This window comes from Microtus ochrogaster, chromosome 8 (genome assembly GCF_000317375.1).
Source record: "Microtus ochrogaster isolate Prairie Vole_2 chromosome 8, MicOch1.0, whole genome shotgun sequence".
In the NCBI taxonomy this organism is placed as follows: Eukaryota; Metazoa; Chordata; class Mammalia; order Rodentia; family Cricetidae; genus Microtus; species Microtus ochrogaster.
This window is the reverse complement of record NC_022015.1, coordinates 84,104,570-84,118,814: the sequence shown is the minus strand read 5'-3', so window position 1 is coordinate 84,118,814 and position 14,245 is coordinate 84,104,570.

Sequence of the window (14,245 nt, the reverse complement as noted above, 5' to 3'; positions counted from 1 at the left end):
CACGGTGGACCTTGGAGAACAGTGGTCTGAAGGGAAGAAAGATCTCTATGTAACACCACGGTGGACCTTGGAGAACAGTGGTCTGAAGGGAAGAACGATCTCTATGTAACACCACGGTGGACCTTGGAGAACGATGAGCTGAAGAAATAGGAGTCAAATCATGCTATGAGAATTTATGAGGAATCAAGACAGACAAATCTGAAAAAAGCCACCCATTAGACCTGAAGTTGAAGCTCTTGTTTCTGTAACTTGTTGGCTAATGACTATGAGTGAGCCATCTTTCCAGGACCTTTTGTAAAAAAGGGACAGAGAGATAGAACTGAGAGTCCTATTTTACAAGGCAGACTTTCTCAGGTATATTATTAGTTACCTGTGCAGACTTCTGAGTGAAAGAGAGCTGTGTGTGTGTGTGTGTGTGTGTGTGTGTGTGTGTGTGGCACACGTGTACTGTGGGGGTCAGAGCAGGGTCTTGTGTGTCTTCCTCTGCTGCTGTCCACCTCTGCCTTGACATGGGATCCCTCACTGAACTGGAGGCTGAAGCTGTCACTCTTTCGGCGTGGCTGACCGGAGAGCAAGCAGGTTTATCAGGCTCCTTTCTCTGCCCAGCCATTGCTGGGGTTATAGGCACACATAGCTATGCTCGGTTTTTATGTGTGGTCTGGAAATACAAGCTCAGGCCTGCATGTTTGCAGGGTAATCAATCACTGTCACCAGTGAGTATTTTAGAACTTAGCTTGACGGTCGGTGGGCATCAGAGAAGTGAGTCAGAAGATAAGCTGAGGGGCCATTCTGGTCACCGTAGCTCAATGCCAATGTTGATTTCTCAGAGGTTTATGTCAAAGTGCCAGAAAGAAAGGCGCAAACCTCTCCACCTTTGTATGACAATTACATCTTGAGGTCAAATTTATTTCCTGTCTTATTGAGTAATCAAAAACCACAACACCAATATCAGTGCTAAAAATACCACACCAATGACCTAAACACACTAAATTCTTCTTTTTTCATGTTCTTTCATGAGAGCAGTTAAATCATGAGTCACTGAGACAATTTCTGTAGCCATGTTCTGCAAAAGGTTCAGCACTGCTCACAAAAGTACTAGGGCAGGAACTTCCGGCTGTCTTTTCTCGCTCTCTCTCTCACTAAAACTAGCTGACTGTAGTGTTGAGAATGCCGACATCCTGTTCCTGCTGAAGTTTCACCCCTACTTGTAGGAGAGTTCCCACTATGATGGTTCCCTCTGTTTCTTAAAATAAAATGCTTTCCACGGAGAGACAGATACCCAGGGCTGCTGTGGGCGGTGACTCCTCTCCAGGTCACTGGTTTGCAGCTGGCCACAGAATGGACATGAAAATCTCGCCTGGCCACCGTATGGTGACTGGGGCTGCCAGAACTGAGGTTTGGATCACTGTGAGCCCTGCTTCAGTGAGCTGGAAACACTAATTAGAGAAGTCCTAGGTGGTAGGTGAGTGCCCTGACCGAAATGTTACGTGGCAGGTTCCACCCAGTGAAGACCACACAAGGTGTGAGACTCTCAGTTCACAGAGGGGCTAGCAGGGTGGACAGGATGAATCAGCTTGAGGTGACCCGAGTGGAGGGAGGCAAGCCGAGCCACACCCTCGTCGGCATGCTGAATGGGTCTCCATCACCTGAGAACCCTGCACCTTCCCTGTCTTGATTCCTCTCATCAGTGGCTGAGCAGAAAACAGATCGTGGAGGAAGAGGGTTTGGGAGGCAACAGCGCACGCGGGTGGGGATTGAGAGCACGTTACTTCTTCAGTTGTGTATCTGCAGCAGCCCCAGGCCTTGGTAAATGAACTGATCGTCAACTGCAGTGGGCGCTCCGCGTCCTCTTCTTCCTTGCTGCCAAAGTGCCATCTGTGACCAATGCTGTCGGTGGCTGTGTTAGTACTGCTCCCTGTCAACGGTGAGATGACCGCAGAGGTTGGGAGAAAGCGTTTCAAGTCTTGCACAAGAAGTCGGCGTTGCTGTGACTTGCAGGCATCATGTCGTGTGCTTTACCAGGGTGTTGGTCTGCAGTGGGCTAGGAGTTTTGAAAAATGCCATTGACCACGGCAAGATTGAGACGCACTCAAGAGAGCACTTGGGGTGGCTGCGAGGGTGTGTACCTGCCAGGAGCTGGTAGTTCTGGCTGTGAACCACCAGCTAACGGGTGACTCCGTGTTAGCAGAGTGACCTCCGGGGTTTCTTTGTGCCAAGATGGACTCCAGAAGGGCAGGTGCCATAGCCTGAGCCTCTTCCATGTCTGCCAAAGCCTCTGGCAGAGAGCTTGAGGAACAGCCAAATGAAGGTTTGCTCTGCATAACTGGTAATTGCAGTGAGAATGCTTCAGAGCCGTGTTTGGCTTTAGTAAGCAAGTGGTCACTTGTCTCTTCTGCCTCTTTGTTTGGCCCCCATGCTGTGTGTGTGTGTGTGTGTGTGTGCATGTGTGTCATGTGTGTGTGTCCATGTGTGCCAGGAGGGGACATGTGTGTGCCTTGTGGCATGTGTATGTGTGTGTCGTGTGTGCATGCTGTGTGTTATGTGTCATGTGTGCTCTTCCTTAGTCACTTTCCATCTTATTATTGAGACAGAGTCTCTCACTGGACCTGGAACTTGAGGATTCAGCTAGATTGACTGGCCAGTGACTTTCCCACCCAGAGATCTGCCTGCCTCCACCTCTCCAGAGCTGGGATTGCAGGCTGCTCCACCAGCTCCTGCCTTTTAAATGAACGCTGGGGATGTGAACTCAGATTCTTACACTAGTATGGTGAGCACTTTACAGAACGCCAGGATGTGATCTCGGATTCTCACAGTTGTATGGTGAGCACTTTACAGAACGCCGGGGATGTGATCTCGGATTCTCATACTTGTGTGGTGAGCACTTTACAGAGGGAGCCATTGCCCAGCCTCTCCTTGCTCTTTCTACATCCACTCTGAATGTAAACTTCTGGGTCCCACAGACTAGACATGCCTCTGTTTCTGCACTAAGCTAAATCTAGTTTCTGCACTAAGCTAAATCTAAATCTCAAAATGAGTAAACTCTACAAGCAGTTTTTAATGGAAGTCACAGTCTCCCTAGGTGAAACTGTCTCTCGATTGCTTCTTAAAAGTGATCTCTGATGTTTAGAGGCCAGGGGTCTTAAATCCACACCGACCTTTGGTACACCTCCAAATGGCTCGTGAATGACTTCCTTGTGATGCTGGAGAACAGAATGGCACCCAAAGGTCCCAGGAAGCAAAGCCTGAGAGAGCCCCCAGTGGCCACAGCTACTGATGTTTCCTTTGTCTCTTATTTTACAGCTGAACGCTGAGGTGAGAGCATGGTGCATGTGGCCTCTTGAGCTCAGGGTTTTCAGGAGTTGATACAAGCACAGCTCTGTAGTGCGATTTCTAATTAATAATATAAACCCGGAGTCACCCATGACATCCAACCCCTAGAAGTTAGTAGAACACACCCAACAGAGAGACCAAGATGCCTCTAGGCAAGGCACATACCCCCGAGAGCTCTGGGGAGCTGGTTCTGTGTAGCCGAGAGAGTTACTACAGCAACAATGAGATACAGCTCTACGCAGACTAACATGGCTAAACATTTTCAAAATGACAATGCCAAGTGCTGGCAAGCACATAGAGAGAAGCTGGAGCTCACACACTGCTGGTGGGAACGCAAAATAGGACAATAACTTTGGAAAATAGCTTGGCAGGGTCTCCTCTTCTTTTCTGAAAACATAAAACTAGACATACATTTATTATGGGCCAGCAGTCACATAGTTAGCGAGACTCATGCCTAAATATGTATACAAATGGAAATGTAGGCTCACACACAAACCTGAATAGGGTGCCCAGGAAGACTCTGTTTGCAACTGCCAAAAAGTAGACACCTCCCAGATGTCCTTCTGCGTGTAGACAAACACACTTGGGCACATTTATTCAACGACAGAAAGTGCTCTCCAGTGATAGCCGTGAGTCTTGGGTGCTTGGTAGGAAGTGAGAGCGTGGGAGAGCAAAGCCATAGGATGTACAGGGAACTGTACATGGCATTCTAGGAGAGGCCACATGTGTGAACAGACCTGGACCTGGGGCTGCCGAGGACCAGAGGTGAGAGGGAAGGGTTCCCTGCAAAAACCGTAGAGGGGCTTGGGGGTGCAGGAACTTCAATATTTTGATTGTATTTGTGACGGTATGCCATATGCTTTTGTGAAAACTCCTAAGAAGGTTTGCTGGAAAGGCTGTTTTCCTATCCCTAACGTACATATATTCATTTAAAGATATTAAGAAGGGGCCTTAATAATAAAGATATTAATCAGGGGATAAGAACACTGGCTGTTCTTCCAGAAGACCCAGGCTCAATTTCCAGCACCCACATGGCAGCTGACAGTTGTCGAGAACTCCGGTTTCGGGGTACCCATGCAAGCAAAACATCAGTACACATAAAAGATACTTAAAAAGTACTAATGTGAGGCCAGGCGGTGGTGGCACACACCTTTAATCCCAGCACTTGGGAGGCATAGGCAGGCGGATCTCTGTGAGTTCGAGGCCAGCCTGAACTACGAGAGCTAGTTCCAGGACAGGCTCCAAAGCTACAGAGAAACCCTGTCTCAAAAAAAGAAAGAAAGAAAGTACTAATGTGGCCAGAATAAATAAGAATAACGCATCTAAAATTAAACATGTGCTGCTTTTGGAAGTCCCCCAAAGAGAAGATAAAAGGTAGGTTTTACTGACTTGGTGACACCCCAGACACTTACTTAACATCCCACATATCCAAGTGGCCTGGAAGGGGCTCTCCCTGAAAGCGGACCCCACCTCAAGGGTTGTTAGTGGGTCAGACACATCAAGGCTTTCCCCTCTTGTCTCTGTTCACAGTGTCCCTTGGCAGATGACCACTCCAAGCTGTCCCTCCATGTCCCTTTTCTGATGAGCACAGACACTCCAGGCTGCAGTGTGTCTCTTCCGTAGGTGCTTCCGCCTCCACACCCATTGTCCACCTTGGCTTCCCTGCACTCGTGTGTTTGGTGCAGAGTGTATGCAGGTGTATCCACGCCTGCCCGTGAAGGCCACCCAGCAGCCTGCTGTATCACCTTCTCACCATTTTTTGGCTGGGCTGGCTAGCCCTGGAGCTCCAGGGCCTGCCTCTGTCTGTCACTGCTGAAGTCACAGGCTCTTGCAGTCACTCCCAGCTCTTTACGTGGGTGCCAGGGATCCGAACTCAGGTCCTCACGTTTGTGTAACCAGTCTTCTTCCTTGGGCATTTCTCCATCTCCCTATCCAGTCTCTCCATGTTTTATAAACATGCGTGTCCTGTTGTCACAAGCTTTGGGACGGGGTCGCCCCTTAGATGTTCTATGTACAGCAAGAATTCCCGCAAAGGAAGACATTTAATGTACGCCTCCTGATCCGAACCGCAATGGAATCAAATCATGGTCCAGTCCTTATATAGCTACTTTGACTTTTCAAAAAGCCAGACTGGAAAGATGGAAGGAGCCGGACTATCCAGCACTCCCCAACCCCCGCTCGCAGTCACCTCGGCGTGAGAAAGTTATGCAAATGAGAGAGCAAGAATTCTAATTGGTAAACTTGCCCATGTGCAGATAAGAGGGCAGCTCCAGACCTCACTGAGTAGCTTTGGGGCTGGGGTCCCACCCCCGAGAAGGAATATTTTAGCCTCTGATGAGACACTCAGCTGACAAGAATAATGCGAGTTTAGGCCCTCTCCCAGAAAACTGTTTGCACAGTTAAGAGGTTCCTCTGGAGCTGCAGGGAAAGCCTGACAGACAGACAGACAGACAGACAGACAGACAGACAGACAGACAGACGAGGGCAGCAGAGCTCCCCAGGGCATGAGTGGCATCTGACCCTCCCTTGTGTTTGAAATTCTTTTCCCTTGATGGTCTCTATTTAAGTTTTAAACGGTGAAAACCAAAAGAAAAGGTTAGTGACATGAATTATCATAACAGAGGCAGCAATAAAAGGTAATGGAGGAGGAGTAGCGCCCTGAGCCTGGTGGGGAAGGCCTGTAATCCCAACTACTTGGGAGGCTGAGACAGAGGATCAAAAGTTCAAGGTCTCGCTAGGCTAAACAGTGAATTCCAGACTAGTGAGATTGCTCTCAGAAAAAAGAAATAGTAAAAAGAGATTGGGATGGAACCCACTGCTTAGCTTCTGTAAGTGAATCCTTGGTTCAGCCCTCAGATACATATACACGTATGTACGTATATCTACATATACACACGCATGTAACCATCAAGTGTCCAGGGGAAAGTTGTCTTCACTCAGCCTGGAGCTTCTAGAAGAGCCATCAAACTAGACAGATAACAAAAGCAGAAACCGAAGCAGGATTTTCCTCGGGAGAAATGTATGAAGGGATAAAGCAAGCTGGTGTGTCTGGCAGAGGGCAGGCTCAAAAGGGGTCAAGTGACCCTGCTCTTTGGTTTCAGCTGCCCCTGAGCATCGGGATATGCCAGAATACTCATTTCTGTGTCCTCCACCTCCTACCTTAAAATGGAGCCAAAATTAAGCAAAACTCAAATTTGGACAGGCAGCCCCACGGCTCTAAGTGAGAAGAGATCAAGCACTCTAGAAACTGCCCTCCTGGGCAGTGCCCAGTGTCTCTAGCCACCTGTGTGCTGACTTTGTCAACTTTCACCCATGCCCTTGCCAGAGAGTCAGAGGGTGTTCAAAATAAAAAAAAAAAAAGGCATGTTGTGAAATAATCTTTCTGTATACTGTGAAGACATATCTGTTTTACCTCATCTGCCCAAGGCACCTTCTGATTGGTTCCATAAGGAGATGAATGGCCAATAGCTAGGCAGGAGAGGATAGGCGGGACTTCCGGGGAAGAATCTGAGAGGTGGGGGATTCACCAGTCAGATGCTGAGGAAGTCAGATGTATGGTACTGAAGAGAGGCAAGGAGCTACATGGCAGAACACATTATTAATATGAACAGGTTGATTTAAGTTTTAAGAGCTAGTTGGGAACAAGCCTCAGCTCAGGCCGAGCTTTTGTAAGTCGAAGTTCTGTTACAAGTGCATGAGAGAAGCTGCTGGTAGAGACCTCTAGGAGAACAAGTTTAAAGCCAGTGCCTGCAAGCACTCACCTCTTCTGGTCCCCCGTGATTCAGTTCCACAAAGGTCATGTTCCCTAGAGTCTCCTTCCCTCTGAAGCACATGGCCGGCTTAAGATACTTTAGGATAGGGGAGCTTCTCTTTTGAGTTCCAGCTCTCCCTAAGTTTGGAGATGACAAAATGATGTGATGGAATTCAAACCTGCAGATCCTTAGTGTCTGCATGACCGACAGCAAGGCTGGAGAAACTGGGGACTCAAAGCGCCAGTCTTGGAAATTATGCAAATACGTGTGTTTACATGAAGGATTATGAAAACCTTTTAAAAACAAACTGTGGTAATTTACATCACAGACCTGGAGACCCCAAAAAGTTGCTATGTTCTAGTAAGTCAGCTCCTGTTTGCCAGCATGAGGTCCTTAAAAAAAAATACTGTCTTACAGTGAAGTCATGAGAGAATGAGATGAAAGCACAGGAAAAATAAGGTGGACGAGCCTCCCGCTAGACCCCTGTTCCATGTGGCTTAGGGTGGGAGGGAGAGCTTGTCTGGGCAGAAAAAAACCCCTGCAGATGGTGACAGAGAGGACAGAAAACCCAGGTGAGGCCCAACAGGTAACCTAAAACTCCACACAGGGAAAACGGCAGTGCTTGGCTCTCCCTACCTGAGCAGACCCTGTGGGATGGAAAGTGGAATGAACGTTCAGTTCTAGAAGGAACCAAAAAAGGCCTGTTTTTCATCATGAAAGCAGCATGTTCATCAAATAAAATAATCCCTTGAAGTCAACCAAAGGTTTGTTGATAGTTTTTTTTAATGTGCCTTTTAATTTGATAAATCAGAGATCCTTGTGATTCTCTGTGAAGTGTTCCATGCATTTTTAATTTTTTCTTCTTTTTACCCATAACTTTTCAACACTTTAATCTTCCAGTATCTAGTAGGAATTTTTGGCCTCCAGAAAGCATTCTGTAATTTTTTTTTAAAGCCAGTTGTCACAAGTACTTTAAGATCTCAAAGGCATTGCTAAGAAATTGCAGCTGGAGATAAGGAGGCCTGGGAAGATGGCTCAGGAGACAGAGCGATTGCTTCAAATACGTGAGGGCCTGCGTTCAAATCCCAGTACTCATGTAAATGCTGAGTGGGTGTGGTAAGCTACTGTAATTCTAAAGCTTGAAAGACACACCCAGGGGATCCCTAGAGCAAGCTGGCTAGCTGGACCACTAATACTCATGCCCTCTCTCTCGTTCAGATGTAAGCCCTAAGGAACCAGGCCATGAGTGATTGAGGAGGCCTCCATATGCACACATGTGCACTTGTGCAAACACAAAAACGTATATACAACACATGTGCGCAGAAAAGAATGAATGATAGGGCCTGGGTACATTTTACTGACTGAGCTTCCTCTCCAAGTCCCCGTGCACACTCTATCTTCCTGGCCGATGCAGAAGATTTGAGAGCGCAGACTGACTCTCGGAAGGCAAATGCGAAGAGGTTTTGGCGTTTATTGACCTAATCTATACCAGGTCTTCATGGCACATCACATCTTTCTTCTCTGCTTCTGTCCACAGCCTGGGCCAAGACTCTGAACTTCTTTGTTCCTTAGCAGATGGAGCCTTCTTGGTGGCCAGGTTTAGACAAAGTGTCCTGGATGCTGATACGACAAGACTGGACTCCTCCTGGTCTCCCTGTTGCAATCTGCTGTCCTTGATTTTCCATGAGTCTGCTGGACCAATTCCTCCCAGCCTCTGCATCCTTCTCTGTCTCTTCTTGCCCTTGCCTACACTCCGTGCAGGCCACTCTACCAGCCCTGTGCTTCACAGCTACTGTTTCCGGGGTGGCGGGACTTTTTGGTTCTGCATCTATTTAAAGTCAAACTATGCATGCTGGGCTTTCCTTTCCACACACGTAGACTTTTCTATGAAGAGAAGAGAAATACAGACATCTAAGTGATAACTATAGCTACTGGGTGACCAAAATAAGCCAGTTTCTAGTTCTCCACACTACAGGCCTGTTCTAATCTCTCTCTTGAAATGGCCGTTCTGTCCATCCTCAGTTTGTTCTTCGGTTTGTGCGTTGTGTGGACTCTGGAGCTCGACTGGCCCTAGCCAGCTGGTCTCCCCACGGATGGAGTTTGTGATGGTCTATGTTAATTGTCCACTTGACATGGGGGGTGCTGCATTAATCGTGCTGGGGTGGCCATTCCATCAACAGTACCGGAGTTTACTGGATGCAGAAAACAAGCTGAGCAGGACCACGCATGCCTTCTCCTCTACCTCCTGGGAGTGCGGAGTGGTGTCTCTCTCAGGTTCCTGCTCCTGTGACTTCCCCATCCATCCCGGGGATGGATGAACTGTGAGTCAGAATAGGCCCTTTCTCCTTGGAGTGGCTTTGTCAGACTGTTTCACCACAACAAAAGGAAATGAAACGAAAATAGAGCTAGTGTTATTAATAACGAAAAGTTTCCTCAGTAGTGGATTTTCTTTTTCAGTCCTGGGGATGCACCGCTAAACCACATCCTTAGCTCCGAGGGTAGCATTTTATTTCTGCTTTTCTTCCCTCAGAGAATCCAGCTGACCCTACCCAGAAAGAGACCCGGATGAGACAATGCTGGGAGCCAGCTGCCCCAGTGGGATGAAGGCTCAAAGGGTCTGGCTCCAGGTCCTCATCACGGACACCCAGGGAAACAGATTTCTTTAGAAGTCAGCCACAAAAGCATGAGGTTGGTCTGTGAACTGGGTGACCGTCAAGGCCCATCCAACACTCTGAGATTCTATGACTATAAATTGTTTTCTAGAAAGAAATTAACGTGTCAGGTTAAATTTGTACCCATTTATATAGAGACACCAGACTTGACAGAAGTTCTCGTTGGTTTACTGACTTGTTTAAAAAAAAAAAAAAAGGCCAGGTCTCGCAGGGACAGGGGTTGGACGGCTCCGTGGAAAAAGTTATCTGCAGCTCGGCGAGCTGAGGGAGGAATGTAGAAGCTCCGGGCGCTCCTCACCCTCCACGCTGGCCTCCTCTCACCAAAGTCTGATGCTGGCTGTGAAGTTTACGAAGCATTCCCTCTCAGAGCTTGAGAATTCTTTCTGTGGGCTGCAGGCTCCCACTAGGAGCATTTCAGGGGATGGGAGGGTTCTCCCAGCCCCCAGAATGGTGTCGTTCTAGACACGCAGTTATGAAATAAAGTCTGAGGAAGGGGTGAGCATGTAGCTTTTTATTCGCAGCTGAAGTTACTTGTAGCTAAATTAACCAAGTTTCTTATTAAATTTCAAAGATGCTTTAAAAAAAGAAGAGAGAGAGAGAAAGAAAAAGAAAATGTTGAGTTGTATGTATGCGGTGGTTTGAGTTGAATGTCCCTGTAGTCTTGGACACTTGGTTCTCAGTTGGTGGTGCTCTTTGGGTGGGGCTAGCAGGTGTGGCTTGCTGAAGGTACGCTACTAGGGGCAGGTTTTGAGGGTTTTATTTTGTTTCTCTAGACAAGGTCTCTCTGTGTAGCCCTGGCTGTCCTGTAACTCATTCTATAGACCAGGCTGGCCTCAAACTCAGAGATCTGTCTTCCTCTGCCTCCTGAGTGCTAGGATTAAAGGTGTGGGCCACCACCCCCATAGAGGTTTCAAAGGCCATGTGCTTTTGTCTCCTGCTTTTGGTCTGAGATGTGAGTTCTCAGCGGTTCCGGCCACCACGCCTATTGCTGTGAGTCCTGCTGTCTTTACCCCTTGGGAACCATCAGCTGACATGAGCCTCCCTTCAGTAAGCTGCTTCGGTCATGGTATTTAACCATAGAAACAGAGAAGCAACTAATACAGTGTGCGCGTGTGTGTTATTTTACATGTGTGTTGTGTATGCACATGTGTGAGTATATAGGCCTGAAGTAGACATAGAGTGTTGTATTAATTACTTGCTTTTGCTATGGTAAAACTCCACAGCCAAGGCAGCTTGCAGAAAGAAGGGTTTATTTGGGACCTACGATTCAAGGGAGAAAAGCCTGCCACTGGGGCAAATGGGAGCAGGCAAATGGTAGCAGACAGGCATGGTGCCGCTGCAGCAGCTGAGAACTCACATCTTGATCCACAAGCAGGAAGCAGAGAGCTAGCTTGAAATAGCACCAGGCTTTTGAAACCTCGAGTTCAATCCAGTGACACACTTCCTCCTCTGCCAACAGCCACCAGCGGAAGATCCAGTTTTCAAATGCCAGAGGCTTATGGAGGAAGTCACATCCAAACCAGCACAGGTGACTTTTTTCTCAATCGCCTGCCACCTTTATTTATTGAGACAAGGTCTTACACTGAACCTGAAGCTTACTGGTTCAGTTAGGTTTGCTGGCCAATAGTCTTCAGGGACCCAGCTGTCTCTGTCCCCATTCATAGCCTCCCCCCCCCCCGACTGAAGTGAGGGCACAGGCTGCCTTTGTACCTGAATTCTCAGGATCTGAAGGAAGGTTCTCTTGCTTACGCAGTGGGCACCATACCAGCTGAGCCATCAGCCTAGGCCTGGAAAACACTGAGTTTTAAGAGAGCAAATAGTAACTCAAAGTATTTCGTAGCAGACACATAATTATACAAGAAAAATTCATCAGTGGAACCAATTCCTCTTCCCCGAACACCTGGTTACATATGCTGTCTTGTGTTGTTTGGGGTGCATTCAGGCTAGAGTTTTAGGGGGGTAGTTTTGCATCTTAGTCGTCATAGGCACCTGGGTCAATGCCAACAAACACCTAGCAATCAGCATTTCAGAGATACTGTTTAGTCATGTCTGAGTGGCGTCCATTAGTAAGGCTCTCCCCCTCCCCCGCTGGTAGATGTGGAAGCTGTCACGTGAAGCACTGCTATTTAAAGGCCTTCGGCTCCGTTGAGCTTATTAGTCTGCCATATCCTAGTGTTCTGTGAATGTAGAATTCTGAACATCTCCCAGTTGGGGGGGTGGGGAATCCCCTGATTTGGGAATATGGCTCCAAAGAAAAAACACACGCGGTAAGAGAAAACGGCATTGGGGCCTGAACAGATGAACCCAGCAGCATCAGGGTTAAATGAGAATGCAGTCAGTCTGTGAAGCTGGAGCCTTGGCGCCTTGGCTCGCACTCTTTCATAGCTTGAGTCTTAACGGCTGTCCGAGGTGTCCTAACAGGGTGTTGAGTTAGAGGGAACAGGGGCTGTGGAACAGTGGTAACCTTTGGACCCCACTGAAAGCAAACCGGAGAATTTCTCTTGGCTGAAACCCAAGCTGTCGAAGCCATCCAACCAAGTGCGGTTTGCAGCAGGCAGTCTAACGGGGGTGCTTCGAGAGTGTGGTCTGCCTCAATCCCTGAGAAGAACATTCCGAGTGACAGGCAGGCAGCAGAAGCCTCTCAGGACCGGGGCTCAGAGGCAGGCTCTGGAGAGTGTGCCCAGGGGCCCAGCCCTTTCATTTGGGGCAAGTTGTTGACCTCTCTGAACCTCATTTCCTCATCCCCCAAAAGTACTAGAATGGAACTTACCTCCGTGATCTCCTCCCTCAAGTGCTGGGGTACACAGTGAAGAAGTAGGGAGCTAAGGACACCAAGGAGAGCTAGTATTATTTCAAGCGTTCTCTTTCGAGGTAGGCATCGCTCTTGAGATGGTGTTCTGTATTTCCCATCCCATTGCTAAGACAAGTCTGGGGAGAATAACATCAATTGTTTTAGGTTAAGGACAGGAGCAGGGTACCACAGCCTGGAAGCACCTGAAGGCTAGTTTTCTGTGAAGGGCAACAGCCCTCCTTCTTGTTAGATTGCCCACTGTCCGACCACAGCTGAGGATGAGCGTCAGTAATGAATTCAGATGGAATTAACATCTCCCACTGTGACTTTCCCATTGTTTCCGGCTTTTTGTTGCCTAATGACTGCATGTCTAGGACTCCTATTTTTAACGAACGTTTACAACCTGACAGATGACAGTGCTTAGGTTATAATTGTTTGTTAAAAATAGGACTCTCAACAGGTAGCTGTGAAAAGGAGGGGGGGAGGCTGGCTCCTGAGGGACGGTCACCTGAGGAGCAGCGATGAGCAGGGCGTGGCTGGAAAATGGCGTCACGGGGAGGAACAGGAAACGCCAGGCCAACAGCGCTCCCCATCAAGGGAACTGAAGGCTGTACGTTATGCAACAGGCAGACATGGCCGTGGCGGTGCCAAGAATCTGCTTCAAGCTGCCTTCACCCTGTTCTCACACTGAGTGACCTTCTTGGAAGTGGGTGAATTTGCCCTGCTATTCCTGGCAGCGGTTCCTGTTCTCAGGCTCTTGGTTCTACCAGCTGCACTTCTGAAGTAAGGAACTCCACATCTGCCCGACACCAGGCCTGGGTGCCAAACACATACTTTCAGTGATGAGGGGAAGGTCCTGCAGGAATTGGGCATGTGAGGACAGCAACTCCAGCCTAAAGAATTAAAACTGCTCCCTAGCTATCTGCCCGTTACTTTATCTAGTGTGTATAGGGGGTTGATTTAATAACAATTAGAATCCGTGGTTTTTGCATATTAATTAAAGTCTGAATTGGATAGAAAGAAGGGATATTTATCACTAAGATGAGTGTTTTCAGAAGCCAGAAGAGACCATCAGTTTGGAACACAGTCACAGAAAAGCCGGTTCCTACAGTCTCTGACCACCCCTCTGCATCACTATTTTCTGACTTACTTCCTGGTGTTTTTGTTTTCTGTCTGGAAGGTCTCACTCGACAAGGCATCGTCACTGACTTCAGTCCCTCTCTGAGTCACAAAGCTACTTCCCCAGCTGTTTAGGGGGCTTCTGTTCTGGCGAGTGGACCTCGGAGCCCTGAGTCTGGAGCCGCACATCCGACTCTGTTCAAAGGGGGTTTCCTTCTGGTGGATTCGGCTTTCTGGCTTGTCTTGCTTATTTATTTACTTGTTTGCTTTATATATGCTTGTTTGCTTTTGGTGTACACACATGTCCACGCAGGAGTCAGAGAACAACTTTTGGGAATTCTCCCCTTCCCCCACGTGGGTTCTGGGGATTGACAGCATGTACCCTACTTACTGAGCCATCTCCCCAGCCCTCTCTTTCTCCGTTGTGTCCTCCACCAGGCCACCGTCCCTCACACTGTGGAGTGTGTGGGATGGAGCTAAAGCTGATTTTCTTGTTCTTTATCCTCAGACTTCCAGGGATGCCCATCCTCGAAGAATAATTAAGTCCAGAGTCTCCATCAGATGCACAACCCCTTCTCCAA